The sequence below is a fragment of the Pinus tabuliformis genome, chromosome 5_2, assembly GCF_031772625.1.
Source record: "Pinus tabuliformis cultivar Carrire ecotype Pingquan chromosome 5_2, CPIR1, whole genome shotgun sequence".
Classification (NCBI taxonomy): domain Eukaryota; kingdom Viridiplantae; phylum Streptophyta; class Pinopsida; order Pinales; family Pinaceae; genus Pinus; species Pinus tabuliformis.
This window is the reverse complement of record NC_142306.1, coordinates 831,085,034-831,099,193: the sequence shown is the minus strand read 5'-3', so window position 1 is coordinate 831,099,193 and position 14,160 is coordinate 831,085,034.

Below are 14,160 nucleotides of genomic sequence, written 5' to 3'. Positions count from 1 at the left end.
TCCCTTAGTTGATATGCCATGTCAGAATCAAATCCATCAGGAAATTTGGTCAAGGCCAAGTCAGGTGGAGGTCTAAGGTTCTGAGGAATGGCATTGTACACATTATTGAATCTGGCACAGTAGTCTTGGACAGTTTCTTGTGGGCCTCTTTTCAAGCTTTCATATTCTGATAGGATATGCCATGGGTCCTTCTTCTTCTCCCATATGTTCAAAAAGGTTAGGCAAAGGGCCTCTGGATTAGCAATTGTGTTTACAGGAAGTGCCCTAAACCAGGTCCTTACATCACCGGTTATGCTTTGGAAAAAAAAAATCATTCTAACATCATTATCATCAATTTCATAGTTCTCAAAATAATCCATCATTTTATTGGTATGTTGTTGTGCTGTGTAGGTGCCAGTACCATAAAAATAGGTAATCTTGGTTTGAGAATCTTGAGGCATAGCGCCTGGATTTGCATGCAACTGCAAAGGAGCATATCGATTTGCCATATTAACAGGGATAAATGAAACAACTGGGAGGATGGGGATAACAACTGAGATAAGTGCAGTGGATGGTGGGGTGGAAAAGATGCTTTGAAGTGATGATGGTGAACTAGAAGAAGTTGTAGTAACGGTAGAAAGGACTGTTGCTTTTTTGGGAGCAAGCTCAGTTTGGATAGAGTTCTGCTGAAGTGTGTCAAGATTTAAATTAGCAGAATTTTCTAGACCTCCTTGTCTTCTAAGGTTCTTAGAGATCAAGTTAGGACTTTCAAAGACAGCTGGAGAGTTTGGATCTGGATTTGATCTAATATAATGAATTTTCTTCTTTGGAGCCAGCTTCTAAATATATTTTTTAGTATTCTCTAGAAGTGTTTGAATAATACAGCTTTTGACAATATCTTTCTATGAAATTATGAATTGTGAGAGTCTTGAATTTTCCTGAAGATCCTTTGAAAACAAAAGGAAACTGATCAAATTTTTTGAGATAGTTGTTCAAAGCCTAAAACTAAACTGGAGATAGACTGAAGTAACAGTTATTTACTACTGTAATTGCATAGCAAAACAGTTTCAAAGGCTGCTTGGCTAACTTCATGCTCCATCTGTAGCTTTAGAAAATGGACAACAGTAACAAACAGTCATTCTGGTCCCCAGTGGAGTTGCCAATGATGTTATCACTCAGGTTGTTCCCCAAAGTTGTGAGAAAAAGGGAATACGGCCAAGGTAACCACTAACCAATCTTTTAGATGCAGATTCTAGCCAATCTGCAGCCAGAGAGGGCTCTCTCTTTATGATTTAGCTTTGTTTTGCTATATGTTAGGCGAGTTATGAAGTCCAGGTATTTGTTTGATTTTTGGATGGTAATATTCTACAGAACAAGGATGTGAAACATAAGAAGTTCAGTCCATTGGGCTGATGGAGTCTTGTGAGGATGAACTACTGGATATGGTTTCTTTGAAATAAGGGGATACTACAGAGCAAGATAATTAACCAAGGAACAACTTGTAAGCTGGAATCAGGTGAAATGGAGTCAGTGGATGAAGGGAAATCAAGGATCCTTCATCATGCTAACAGAGGGAAAGTTGATGAATATTACCAGGGAGTAGTTAAGAATTCCTGTTTATGCTAATCCTGAAGAAAACATAAATAATAACAGAAATTGAACACAGAGTACAGTTAAGTAAATTCTGGGTTATTCTTTTTCCCTATTACTTAGAATATAATATATAAATGATATATAAAACATAGAAACAGTTAAAACATGAGTTAAAAAGGCTTATTGGTTCATGAGATAATACAAGAATTCTGTAACATGGTCCTCTACCATCAAATCCACATCCAACAAGTTCAGTAACAGAGCATTCCAGCAATATTTTATTTAGAAGAGTTCTCAAATTTACAACGTAGTTCTAGAATGGTATCACCAACCCCTAATACTTAGCTTGGGGAGGTATTTGTACAAAAATGTTTACAAAATATCTCAAAGAGATAATATCTTGCAATAACTTCTTTCACGTACTCTACAGAAGGAGTAAATGCTCTTGGGAAACAGAGAGAAATGAATGCAGAAGTAAGAAATGTTATGCTAGCTGCTTAGTTGGTGAGATGCATTGATTATTTGCTTAGCGAGTTGGCCGATGGATACTTTAGTGAACTTCTGCGCTGCAAGTGTTGCTTTCTCAAGTGATTTTTCCTGCGCTTTAATTGACTGCTGCCCAGCGCGATTTTTTATCTGCTCTTTTCTTCACTTTATGGCATCTATTATGCTCTGGAAAAATAAACAAAACTTTGAAATATGCCTAGAAAATTTCCATCATACTCTGCCACCATTGGTCATCTGGTAATTGGTCTCTACACATTTTTATTAGAGTTTCATCAACATCCGTGTACCTAAAGAAAGTAGGCTGGACCGTGAAAAGATGTCTCACTTCATGCTCAATGAAAAATAGATTCTCTAAATTGTCATACAGGCTATGTCCAGATGGGAGTTTCTTCTCTCTTGTAGAACTTGATGATGTTGTGACTTGATTATTGACATATGTATTCAACCTGTGTACATAGTTTGCATGTGTCATTAGTCTATAGTCATCAGTTAATAAACTGGGCAGACCCTTTTCCTCCAAAGCTGTAAACTTCTGTGTGAAAGCATTTATCTCCATTTGCATTCCCTGGTACTTCCTCTCCAGATTTTGTATGAATTTCCTCATGGTCAAAACCCTTTTGATTGTCAGGATGGTGCGTATCCTATCCTTGATATCTAGTGCTACCATATCTTCCTTGGTGTGGGTGTTCAAGAAATGTATAACCTATTGGCCTATTCGGGCATGTGTCCCAATGAATCCCTGGCCTTTTGAATTTCTTCTTGAGCTGCTACTACCAAATCAATCTTCTCATGAATTATCTGTATTGATTTCCATATATCAGAGATGGATTGCCCAATTTTGGCCCACAGAATGCTCTTGATTTCTCCCAGAGGCTTGTCTAATAAGAGGTCATTTTCCAATGCCTTTACTTTATTTTCCAATGCCTTTACCTCTCTTGCTTTTTCTACCACAGTCATTTTGGATTTGTCATAACTTATTTCCAACTTGGCCAATTTCTCTTTAGTATATTTTAACTTTGATACTTTGAGTCTTAGATCTTCCATAGCCTTTATCAGTTCCTCAGTAGTCATGGTAATGTTGCTGCCTGCTGCTGTTGTTGTTGAAGTACTTGATGTTGTTGATGTCGGGACAGTAGGAGGGACTACTGTTGTGACTTTAGAAGGAGCAGTTGTAACTATTGGAGCTATTTGAGATGGCTGGGAGGTCAACTCTCCCAGTTTTCCTTACAGTGCTTTCTCCAATGCCTTCTCTGTTTCTGCCAGTCTCTCATTCATTTTCATTAGCAGGTCCATTGTATTTCCTGTGATTTTTTTTCAACAATCTCTGTAGTTTGGGGATGCATGGTAATGGGTAGCTTGAGCTGCTTCCTGAGAGCTGTAATGTCTTCTTCCTTCTTTTCTATTAATGCTTTGATGCCTTTGGTATCCTTGGCATCATGTCCCAGCTCTATGATAATCTCTTCCAAGGACTTGATTCTGTTATCCTTGGCTAAAGAGGAAGCTTTTTCCAACTCCAATTGGGCAGAGGTATTGTTTAAAGAATTCTACAGTTTGTGGGCCAGAAATGCCTTATTTGCCAATGTGGAGTAATTACCGTTTCTAAGTTTTTATTACTAAATTAATTACAATTTGGTCCAATTATGCTTATGTATTTATTGTCTTTGTGCTAATACTTGCATTATAGATCGGTCCTAATCAAATTAATTCATTACAAATCTAGGACAATATAAGCTAGGTTGCTACATTCAATATGGGCTTAAGAAGTTGACTCAGGATCACATATCTTTCCTTCTTGAATTTCATATGCACAACATTAACCTTTGTTGATTTGTGGGGGCCATCTTTGGCAAGTGTATTATAAAGATGTAATTCAATTGACTTGGCTGCATTTTTTGCCTTTATTTTAGTAAATGTTCTCTTAATATCAGAGGCTTGCCTACTTTGCTGCCTGGGAGAAGAGAATTCCACACTATGTTATCTTCCAATCTCCTGCCTGTGTGAACTAGCCAATGTTTCTGTGACCGGGGATGTATCCTGGCTAACCACTCTTTCTTCCCTTTGACTGTCTGTGGTCTCCTGAATGAATTCCTCCTCTGATAGGGGGTTCAATCTCTACCTTTTCTCCCTTGGTTGCTCTTCAGGACTACTGATCAGTGTGTCTTCTTACCTATCCCTTTTCTTGCCTCTTTCCTCATTTAGAGTTTGTAGTACAGGTATTTCTGGTTCTTTTGTTTGTGCTGGGGGGACCTTCCCTTGGCCTTGTTCCTTTGATGTAGTTGGTTGGTCTGTCATTATGTCCTGCTCTGAACCTATTACCTCTTTGCCCTTTGCTGACCCTGTGCTGGCTTTTTGTGCGGGCTGCTGAGAAGTCCCAACAAAAGATGTATCACCTCCTGTGTGCTGAGGTAGCTTAAAGGATACTTGTCCAAAAGAGTCTAGGTCAAGTGTTTTTTCAAGCATTTTCATGGCTTTTTCCAATTTCTCTTCCTTAGTAATCTCTTCTACAAATGTGCCTTCTACCCATTCTTGTTGGTTAGCATATTGTTGAATTTTATGGATTTTGTGGTGAACATATGCTGTAAGCTTGTTTTTCACTTTTCTATAACTTATGAAATGTTCAGGGTCATATGGTGCCTAATAAAAGCTTTGTTTCAGCTTAAGTTTCTCCCCTAAAATCTTATCAGCCTCCTCCCAGGCTTCCCTTTTATTGAAGACAAAAGGGCCCAATTTATTTCTTATTTTGAGCTGTGCCTTTTTCCTAGCACCATAGAAATGAGTCAAATCTGAGTTAATAAATTGCCTGAAGTATTCTAGGGCAAACAGTCTCATAGGTACATATTTTGGCAGCTTATAGGGGCATAGCTCACAGCCATATATCCCGATCTCAGTCTGATTTTGGTAAAAGTACCAGTCACCTATACTATAGCCTTTTGGGAGATGTAAAATTTTCTGCATTTCAACAGAGAGTCTGGCAGGAGGAGTTGTCATTAATAAAGAAGAGGTTGGATGTATGAACAGGTCAATGAATTCACAATATGTATAAGGGAATTCACTAACACAGTGGAAGACTGAGGTCCAAAAGATTACAGACGTTTGATCTCCTTTGAGATCCAGGTTTTTAAATTGCTCAAGGATCTTATCTGCTATGAAGGTGGCATAATCATATTTGACAGCAGGGGGCTGTCCTGGAGTAAACATGGACATCAAAACTAAGGTAGTCTCATCAATATACTCACTGGTTTTAAATCCTAGGATGTAGGAAATCATATCAGTAATGAATTTTCCAGCTTCATTGAACCAGACCTAATTAAAAGGAGGTGGTTGCCTGGGCTGGTGATCTGGTCTCATGAATAACTGGGCAATTCTAGTTATCTTTGAACTGGGCAGTTTGGCACCTTGGTCAAGCAAGAATTCCATGGAGAGAGGAGCCAGAGGCTAAGTTGGCTTAAAGTGTAGCATCTCATTTATGGATTCAGGGGTAATGTGAAATAAGACAGTCCCAGATGGATTCATAACTGATCTTTGAGTGGGGTCATAATTGGCATAGCATAAGTGGATGATATCATGGAGCACATTTACTGAGGGGAGGTAGTATATGGGCATGTTGGACTCCCAAATTCCATAGACATCAGCATTGTTGTGGTAGCTATTCCTCATTTTACAAAAAGCTTGGAGGTGAGGCTTGTCATCAATTAAGTCATTAATCTGGAAATCTCTGTCAACAAGGGGCAACCATTCCAATTCTTTGTGTGGTGCATTGAGGGGGGAAACATTGAGGGCCACTGGAGCCTCCATCATTCGATCTTCTGTGGGTTTTCAATTTCAAATTTGGGCTTTATGCAACAACAGTAGGTAAATAGCACTTTTGGGTCCTTTCTACGGAATTTGCAGGCCGAAACGACTTGAATTTAGCTTTGTGAGCGAATTTTGCAGTGGGGGACGAAGTTTGAGGGATTTCCCAGAAAAATGGGTAAAAACAGAGGTTACAGTGCGTGGGTTTGAAGGCAGCACTGTGTTTTTAATTGTGGAAGTCTGGTTTTCTGCAGAAAATGGATAAAATAGGTTGTTTGAGGAATAATGTAAAAAAACGGGGATGGTTGGTGTGTATTTTCAAGAGCTATAGACTAAATTCGTGTGATTTTTAGTTTTATGGATGTAACTCAGAGAAGAAATCGGAAATACACAGGGTTTGGGGAAATTGAGTAAATACCTATTTTTGACAGTGTACTATGCATTTTGTAGGTTGCCCAACGAGCTGAGGGACCGAGTTGTGGAGTGAATTTAGCTGGGTGGCAGACTGTGCAGTAAAAATGCTACTTTGTACATGAAAAATCATGCAGAGGTTGTGCAAAAGAAACAAATAAAAATGAACAAAAAATGACATTTTACGCCTTTTTGACAAAAAAATTGATTTTGGAGGGTTTTGGCACGCTTTGGTCGGGTGACGTCAGCATGACGTAATATTTGTCATGTAGTGCGGTACGGTGGATGACTTGGCAGTGATGTGGCAGATGACACGGATGTGAGGTGGCAGACAATGTGGGCAATGATGTGGTCGTTGACGGGGGTGACGACATCAGCGGGGGGAAAAGGGGGGCAGTATATGGTATTATCCTGCATCGCTTTTGGACAAAGGCTATTTTGGGTGGAGGGGACGCGATAAAACTAGGTGGCGCCACGTGGATCATGTATAGTGGTAAAACTTCCATTTTCCCGGAGGCTAATGTTCGGTCATCGGAGGGGTTCCGATATTGACGTGGGTCGTTCGATGGGAAAGCCCAGATCGGACAGTCAATGGTGGGTGGAGTTGGCGGAGGTGTATGGCGTGGGGACCCGCCATATAATTTGGCATTTTGTAATGCATGGGCAGTGTATTGAAACTTTGGTTAAATGTTCGGGTGTGGTTATTTATTCAACCAAACGTTAAATAAATCCCAATGTTTATATGTGCGCGCGGGGAGGGTTGTCCATAAGGTTTCGGATAAACCAGACCCCCTTAAGAACATTAACATATGGCTTTAGTTAAGCCCAGGGCGGGATATTAAGTTTTTTGGGGTTTTTATATAGTTTATATAGTAGGGGAGGGGAAATTAGTAAATGTTCTTGGAGAAATGGGAGGGAAATTAGTCATGCTCCATTTTTTTTGTAGCCACCTTTCCATGGCACTTGTGATATCCATGAGATGCAACAACTTAAAAAGACAAAATTTTTCACAAACCTGCTTCTGCAACATCAAAACTACCTACCCAGCCTAATACACCTAACATTTTTTCTTCCTTTTTCCTTGGGTGCATTTGAACTAGAAAATCCTTACTCTCTTCTTTTCTTTTAGCTGCAATTCTTTCTAAGTCTGCCCTTATCTCTTCCATGGGCTCAGATTTAGCTGGTGAGCTCCCTTGCTTCTCTACCTAACTACTCACCTGCCAAGCTTGAACTGTTTGGACAGATTTCATTCTCTATCTCTAAAACAAGAAATTTAAACATGGACTGGTCAAGGTTAAGCTATTTGGCCATCCATCTTGTGTGACAGAAGTCATCTAGGTGCACATTTAACTTCTTTGCAAAAATAGGATAACAGTGGGATTTTTTACTAGCACACTTTCTAGGTCTTTTCTTTGGGGTTCATTTTCTTTCTTTTTGACCAATTCATTCTTTTTGCCCTTTGACTTTTCTTTTAGGGCATACCCTCTTTTCATTTTTAAAATTTTTGATTTTTTGGAAATATGGAACCTTTGTAGCATGGAATATGACACCTATTGGTATAGGAACCTAACAGAAAGCTGATACAATTATAATAGTTCTAGAAATTTTTGTTTCTCCTCGAATGTCAATCATGAAATATGACATCTATTGGTATAGGAACCTAACAGAAAGCTGATACAATTATAAAAGTTCTAGAAATTTTGGTTTCTCCTCGAATGTCACTTCCATCATTTTATTTTTGAAAGAAGCATTCTATAGATATATTCCATTCCCAAAATTACTAATGCACTCTATGAAGGCACATTTTTTGCGAGAGTATAAAAAGATTAGCTAAAGATAAACCACACAAAGATAAATGTGAATCAAAAGTCTTGACCTTAGTTTTATTAGATTCTAATATCATGAAAATATTTGTTTTTCCATTAATTTTCAATATTTTCTAATCTGGAATTTGTATTATAACGTACAATTTTGCATCACAAATTTCGGGGCATATTTTGAGAATACGAGTACCTCCCTTTCCTTATACACCATGTTCTATTGGGAAAAAGTGGTGTCAAGTTACTAAGTTCCAGTGATAAAGTGCCAAGAATTTAGCCATAATGAAGGTTGATTTTGGCAAAGTTTCATAGAGAAGGGATTGAAAACAACGTGAAAAAAGGGATAACTGAGAGGCATGGTCAGGTTGAAACATAGGAAGTGATAATATATTGAAATATAATTGTAATCTTCCTATAAATAGATGATTATAGATTTAATTTAAAGCACTATGCATGACTTCGTGCCAAAAAAAATAGAGCATACTAACACAATATCCTCAAAATGGGAACGACAAGTGTGGAATTTATTGGAGTTGCTAAGGTTAGAGGAGCATTGAATGGTAGGAATTAATACTCATCCACACACCAATTACTGTGAAGGTTAGGCAGGTCCCACAAAATTCTCACAATGGAGTTTGATCTGCGATATGTGTTAAAATTCAAGTACTTAAGTAGAGAAGGAGAAGCTTGGACTTGTTTCTTTGTGTGGAGTCATAATGGCGGGGGGTGGGTTTGTTGCCGATATCCCTATTCTAATCAAGCTATCAATCACCTAATACATAATTGGATGGTTTTATACATATAATATTAAATGCCATGGATGTAAACCTCTATTAAGATAGTCTACTGGATAAACAACTAGTATGTTGTTCCATTTACATTTTTGGCCAGGAAATATTTTCAATTTTTTGAAAGGAGAAAGCTGAAACAATCCATTCATGTTATTCCATAACATTATTGAAATGATAATTTAATGGTAAGTCGTTTGACTACACTAGAAAAACTTGACTGGGGTGGATAAAACCGACTTTTAGAGTTCTGTTGTAAGTTAAACCAACTTGAGAATTTGACCAAGTTTGAACACACTACTTGAAACATACTCACCAATAAACAAGCCAACACTTCTAGTATTGAGTTGAATCATGGATTCTAGTAAAATCAATTACAAAGAGTGAGAAAGACTTCAAAATTTTTGAAAAATGAAAATGAAAAAGGTATAAATTGATGATGTGGATGACGTTTATAAATCATATCATTGGTATCTATGATACTAAAAAAATTGGCATTGTTCAACAATAAAGGCATGAGACATTGCAATGAGTAAGACAATTTAGAAATACTTCACTATGGATAGTGTGTATATGTGTAGATTTTTATCATAGGTTATGGATATACAAATCCTTCAACATACTTTGTTGCATGATCTGCTTATAGTTTCACACACCTATTGAGTACTCCTTTAGCTAAAATTTGGAGAGAACTTATAATGGTCAAGTTAAAGTCATGTCACTAGACAAAGAACATATGAAACTAAAAGCTAATGTAATATCCTATGGAAGGTAAGGGACATTATTGTTAAGTAAGGTTATTGTTCATAGTTTCTCTATATCTGAAAATGTAGTTTGGAAAGCATAAGGAAGCATCCACCTAAAAATTGGATCTGTATTGAAACCTATCATTGTTGGTCCATTGGTTAAATCATTGAAAGAAGACGATAATGTGAGATTCATATTCTAAAGAAAATTCTAATTTTGAAAGAAGATGATAATGTGAGATTTATATTCTAAAACAAATTTAAGTTTTGTCCATATTCCAAGAGTGATTCTATCATGGAGGCGTGGTAGATGATAACCACTGGATATCTCCATAATTGTTTATGAGTTGAAGGGTATGATGCAAAAACCTACCCTAATAAAGAGAGATAGGTTTTAGAATGTTCGACACCTAAAGCTTGAGTATGGTGGGTCGATATGTGTTTAAAATGCAACAAGAAAATCTAGTTTTGACTTTTCCTTGGTCAAAATAGATTAAAATTCAAATTTCAATTTCAGTAAAAAAAAACGTGGAGGTAGTTAATTGAGGTGACATGGCCTTGTCACTCTGTTAACTCAATTAATTCGAGTTGGAGACAATTGAGTTCAGTTCAATATTATTGATTACTAATTTCTAGCAATCTATTTCAGTTAATTTCAGTTATTATGAGTTAAACTAGTTCTAACTCTTAGAGAACTAGTGGAGGGTCTAGTAGTGGGTTGTGTACCTCAGTGATCAACTAGTTAATTATTCGATTATCCCAACTTAACTTATGCATGCATAGAATTCGAGTTACCAAATTGATATTGGAGTTAAAGGGAAATGTACTATTAGTTGTAGACTATTACAAAGTGTATAGGTTGTGTATGTAGGCAAAGAAGGGCCTAAGGAAATTGCACAATTCTCAAAGAGGAATTTTCCTAATTAATAGGGGCCTAATTCCTCAAGGAAATATGAGCTTGGAAGGTAAGAAGATTAGATAAGTGTTGGCAAAAGTCAGTCTATGAGGCAGTGAGATAGACTATACTATTGCAAACGTTTCTTAGGCTTGAGCAAGCATTGTGTTTCTTCTCTAATTTTTTATTAAGGAAATACAGATAGGAAGCGGTTTTCAACTGTTTATTTCCAAATATTTCTGTATGTGTATTGAATCATGTCGCATATTTATGATTTCCTTTCTCAACCGTGAATTGATTTCCATAAATGAATAGAGTAGATTCAAGTTTTAAGTTTTAGTAAATTACATGAACAATTTTGAATATACATATAATTTCTACATGGTATCAGAGAAAGGTTCATAATAGTGAAGAGAATTTGAAGTTGTTATTGCAGGAGGATTGAATTGCAGGATCGATTCTTCAAAACTGGCAACATGCCATTCTATGGTCTAAGGCTTGAGTATGCCCTTGAGGGTAGCTGAAACTTTGTTTCATGGAAAGACCACATGGAGGTGGTACTAGAGGACAATGGGTTGAAGGAATTTGTCGATATTGGCATTCAAAAACCAGGATCATCGGACCTTAAGGATGTAGTAGAATGGAGAAAGTGTGTAGCCAAGGTGGGGAGAATCATATTGGAAGGTGTGAAGGATCACATTGTCTCCAATATGCATGGGAAAGAAACCTCATATGTAATGTGGCAAGCAATGATAGATTTGTTCTAGAATAGTAGCGATCTAGGAAGATGACGCTCAAGGAAAAGCTTTGGAATGTAAAGATGCAAAAGACTGAATCTATTATACTATACCTAATTCGGTTCAAAAGATGTTATGATGAACTTGGAGGAGTTAGGGTTATTGTTGTGGAGGATGATTCGATAAGGCTAGCCCTTCTAGGCCTTCCCAAGAGCTTATGCAACTACCAAGATGTTATGAAACCAGCTCAAGAAAAGATAGAAAGGATAGATCAACGCCTTAGAATTCAGCCTCTTCGAGGGGGCAACCTCCTTTACATTACATAAATGAAAAATTCTTTGATGATTCAAATGACAAAACCTCCTTTCTATATATAGGAGTCTAAGGAGTCACAATATAATCCAGCCGACCTAACAATAATAATATAAAGCCACAAAAATAACAATAGAGGGATTCCATGGGGCACAGAAATAACAACATGGGAGTAATAGGGGCACAACAATATAAATAAGGGGTATAACTACAATAGTAATGGGGTAATCACTAGTATTATAGGGACCCAACATGCCCCTCTCCTTAAAAAAAGTGTTGTCCTCAACGCTTGAGTAGTTATGGATACTTCTGCATAAAATTCTCATCCTCCCATGTGGAATATTCAGCGGATAAGTTCTTCCACTTGATAAGATACTCTGAAATTGATCGATTTCGTAGCTGTCGAGTTCTTGTTTCTGTGACTGCTTCCGGTTCCAATATAATTTTTCCTTCCTCGTCAAGTTCTGGCAATATTGTTTGAATTGGGAGCTTGTCGCCTATAACCTTCTTTAAACATGAAACATGGAAAACTGGGTGCAATCGAGAAGCTGCAGGAAGCTCCAATTTGTATGCCATAGTACCAATCTTTTGCAACACCTTGTACGGACCATAATACTTTGGTGATAATTTATTATCCTTCTTAGCTTGCTTTAGGGACATTTGCTTATATGGTTGTAGCCGTAGGAATACCCAATCACCTACATCAAAACTTCTTTCACTGCGATGTTGATCTGCCTGTTGTTTCATTCTATTTTGTGCCAACACGAGGTTATCCTTTAAGAGTTGGAGGACTTGTTGTTGATGTTCGATGTGATGTTCCACTGCCTGAACCTTAGAATTTTCTCTTAAATATGATGTGATGGATGGTGGTTGATACCCATAAAGTGCCATAAATGGGGTCATTTTTGTTGCTGTATGGAAGGAAGTGTTATACCACCATTCAGCCAGAGGCAACCATTTGACCCATTGTGTCTGTTTATCAGATACAAAGCAACGAAGATATCCTTCCAAACATTTGTTTACTATCTCAGTTTTCCCATCAGATTGAGGATGATAAGATGAGCTATGAGCTAACTGAGTACCAAGACAAGAAAATAATTTTGTCCAAAAATTTCCAGTGAAAATGGGATCTCTGTCACTTACAATAATCTTTGGGTTTCCATGTAGCTTTTGAATTGTTTCCATAAATGCAGTAGAAACTGTACTGGCTTTAAATGGATGTGATAATGCACAAAAGTGTGCATACTTGGTAAGTCTGTCAACTACCACCATGATGACACTCTTTCCCTCAGACTTGGGTAAACCTGTGATAAAATCCATTGAAACCTCCTCCCAACGTTGGCTTGGAATGGATAAAGGTTGTAATAGACCCGATGTCTTAATTGTTTCAACTTTATTTTGTTGGCAAACCAAACATTCCGCCACAAACTTTTGAATATCTGATTTAAGGCCATCCTAAAAAAATTCCTTCTTAACCCTGTGGTAAGTTTTTAAAAATCCTGAGTGCCCTCCTAAGGGAGAAGTGTGCAATTCCATAAGAATCTTTTGTTTTAGCTGGGAATTCTTACAGAGGTATAAGCGATCTTTGTACCATAACGAATCATTTTTCCAGCTAAATGTATCAGACGTACTGGAATCTTGTTGTAGCTTTCGAATAAGTGCCCACACTTCATCATTCTTCCATTCCTCCCTTGCTTCGTTTATCCAATCTGGTTGGATAATAGAAATGGCGCACAACAATGCTTCCACATCCTCATCCTTTCTTGAGAGTGCATCTGCCACCACATTTTGCTTCCCTTTTTTGTAGATGATTTCAAAGTCATAACCCAACATCTTTGTGACCCACTTTTGTTGCTCTTCAGAGGATAATCTTTGTTCTAAAAAGTATTTAAGGCTATCATGATCCGTTTTTACCTTGAAGTGTCTTCCCATTAGGTAGGGTCGCCATTTCTTAAGTGCATGGAGTATTGCCAACATTTCCTTCTCATAAATAGCTTTGCTTAAAAACTTTCCCTTGATTGGACGACTTTCAAAAGCAATGGGTCTTTCATCTTGCATTAGAACAACACCAATTCCATTTCCTGAAGCATCACATTCCACAATAAAGGTTTTTGTGAAGTCCGGTGTAGCTAAGACTGGTGCTTGGCACATTGCCTCTTTAAGATGTTCAAAGGCCTTTGTTGCTTCCGAAGTCCATGAAAATGCATCTTTCTTCAATAATGTTGTTAGAGGTGCTGCTATTCTCCCATAATTCTTAACAAACTTGCGATAATACCCTGTCAACCCAAGAAATCCTCGCAGATGCTTTATGGATGTGGGGATTTTCCATTCCTTAATGGCTTTAATTTTGCTAGGGTCTACCTTAACTCCTTCATGAGATACAATATGACCCAAATATTCCACCTCCTGGACTCCAAAGAAACATTTGGATCTTTTTGCATATAATTGTTTCTCCTCCAATAGTTGTAGCACCTTGTCAACATGTTCAACATGATCCTTCCAAGACTTGCTGTAGATTAGTATATCATCAAAAAATACTAACACAAATTTTCTAAGGAATGGTTTGAAAATTGAATTCAT